The sequence below is a fragment of the Triticum urartu genome, chromosome 4, assembly GCF_003073215.2.
Source record: "Triticum urartu cultivar G1812 chromosome 4, Tu2.1, whole genome shotgun sequence".
Lineage (NCBI taxonomy): Eukaryota > Viridiplantae > Streptophyta > Magnoliopsida > Poales > Poaceae > Triticum > Triticum urartu.
The window spans coordinates 365,569,112-365,572,076 of record NC_053025.1 but is presented as its reverse complement, the minus strand read 5'-3'; positions in this window follow the sequence as shown (position 1 = coordinate 365,572,076).

Below are 2,965 nucleotides of genomic sequence, written 5' to 3'. Positions count from 1 at the left end.
TTCTCACTGGGCATGGCCTTGACAAGCACACAATCACCCATGGCTAGGGGTAACTGCCATGTCTGTCATCACTTCCTCCTTTAGTGCATCCCTCCCCACGACGCGCGTCATACATGAAACATGGGACTGGTGGAGAGAGGCGATCGTGGGAGTAGTGCGTTGAGCAAAGGAGGTAGGGTGTCGGATTGGCAAGGTTGGACGGTTGCTGGAGTAATGCATCAGCCAGAAATTCTGGTTGCGGGACTGGCGGAATGGGGTGGTTGCCCTAAAATATTGGAGAGCCAGCCCCGTGCCTCCTCCTAGAAAGAGGGAGGCTGTGGAAGGCGATGCTCGTCCACCTCTGCCTACTCCATTCTTCCAGTATCCGCCACCACCATGGCGAGAGGGAAAGGTCGAGCTCGTGCTTCTATCTGCATACCCCCGCTTTGGCTGCGGTCGCGGAAGCTGGCTCCAGCGCTCAGGGCGGGGCTACAGGTCGGGGTTGTGGAAGACGCGATGCTTGGGGCTGGGTTGGACAGAGCAGGGTGCTGATCGTTCCACCCCCAGCTCGGTTTTGTCATTTAGTTGCGCGACCCACCATGAAGTCAGTTGCGGCTCCCCGTCCCTTAGCTAGGGTGATGGTGGTCGACCAACCGATCAATCTGTGGCTTCACGCAATGGCTGCTACAATGACTCGGTTTGGGCGAACGTCAATTTCTTTGCCGACGACATCATGTACCTCACGCATGGGTGGAAATACTTCACCCATGCCTGTTATCTAGGGCGGGGGCATCTTCTCCACTTCAATCTAGTTGAATCCGACACGCTCTCCGTGATGTTCTTTGGAGCTTTAGTAGGTCGCATGGAGTGCTGTCGGAGAGCTCAAGCAATAGGGAAACCTCCTCCTCAAGCGAAAGCGATGAGGAGGATGATGGTGAAGACAATGACGGAGGGTCCCCGGGCGTCAAGATCGAGGATGACGGCTCTGACTCCAGCTGCACGCCAACAACACCATCATATGGCCTACCGGGAGCAAGTTGGGCTTCGCCTAGGCATCCCTTTAGCCCTGAGTTGCACTCGATGTAAACACTGGGAAGAAAGGGCTAAGAAAAATGTTATCGAGCACTTTTTAATAAATATATGATACTTTTCATTCTCAAACGAAGGTGTACTGTTCTCCTTATTCGTTTTCATTCTTGTATGATTTCAATCTGACACCCTACATGGCTTGGAAGCTTGCCGGAATGCATACTTGCCGCGGGCGCTTCGAGGAACTGGTCCTTAGCAGCCTGCTGGAAGTGATGTCACCGGCAAGGCAACTTGCCGGTCTCAATGCAGCTGCAAAGATCTTGCCGAGCGGACTCGAGGAAAAATAAGAACGCGAATAAAGATAACAAGATTCCTTCGCGTGCAGGTTTGTCATACAACACAAAATCATGGAAAGAGGAACTGCAAATGTAACAAAGAAAAAAATATTCGTCTTCCTAGTTATATTTCTTTAATGTACTTCATGTCGTATGAAATGTGCGTCAATGCCATTTGAAGTGGTACTCCACCATCACTCTCCCACAGGAAACTTGTCTGCGAGGAATCCTTCTGTCTTTAAGAAAAATAAAGAAGAGAAAAGAATGGTATGGAGGCCTTGGCGGTCCGTTAGCCATTTCGTTCAAGTAAAGATGTAATCACAATGTTACGCCTATTGATACGTAATGAATATGCATAAAAGTTGTGAAACACTTAGATTTATTCACATGTGCACAGGGTCTGCGCCTGGCTTTGTACAAAGGGTTACAAGTCTTGAAGACAAAGCTTGTACAAAAGGGGTCACCGGGGACAAGGCCCGATAACTATGCCTCATGTGTAGAACTTGCAAAGATGCTCGATACTCCAGGAGTTTTGCACACGGATGCCATCTTCGGTCTCCAGACAGACTTCTGCTACCTGATAAGGGCCTTCCCATGTTTCCATCAACTTGTTTTACCCCTTGGTGGATTGGACACACCGAAGGACAAGGTTGGCTTCCTCAAAGTTTCGGGCATGAACTTTGTGTATATGATGGTGGCGCAAAGCATCCAGGTAGCGTGCGGCTCGCACAACTACTAGAAGATGATTGTCGCAGGAAACCACTGCCACCTATGGGACCAAGGGTCCCTTGCTAGTTCGGTAGGGGGGATGTCACATTGCACAAAGAGCAGAAGAGCATGGGGCAGCATGGCGAAGACCACAGGAGAAATTTTACCCAGGTTCGGGCCATCGTGAGGCGTAAAACCCTACTGCTGCTTTGGTGGATTGATGGTGGAAAAATGGTGGTGGTCGCAGTGCGTTTGCCCGGTAGGGTCGCCCCGTGGCGAAATGGCTACGAGCGTATGAAATATGAGGGGGGTGGATGCACTAATCCAGTCTCCAACCCTTCCTAAGGTTGCCTCAGGCCTCCTTTTATAGGTAAAGGGGTCACCACAGTGGCAAATCAGTCATTATGCACTGATAAGATACCAAACAGTGCTATCATACCTAACTCTGCAGGCTGACAGAGCGCATTAAATGCGCCGCTCGACGTCACATCGTCACCTGCTCGGCAAGCCTTGCCGGGAAGGTTTGCCAGCTTCATACCTGCTTGCTTGACATGTCGTAGGACGGGTGTCATCTATGTATAATCTCTGTAGAAAGAGGCCGCCATGTGGCAAATGGCTACCACTTAGTCACTCTGCATCTTGACACCGCACTGATTGACGACGTGCGTCATGGTGAAGTGGATTAGTGAGGTGGTTGCGTCTCCGTGAGCCCGGCAAGCCGTACCGGGGGGGGGGGGGGTCTTGGAGGTCTTCTGGGGTTGACCCCGTCCTTTCCAGGCCCGCCTGACCGGAAAGGGAGGCTTTTTTCCTGGTGGATTTTTACCTCCCTGGCTTGGCCTTGGTCCTCTTGATCTGCATATTGGCCTTCTAAAAATCTGGATTTCTTGTACTTTGGCATGTCCTTGGTGCTGTAA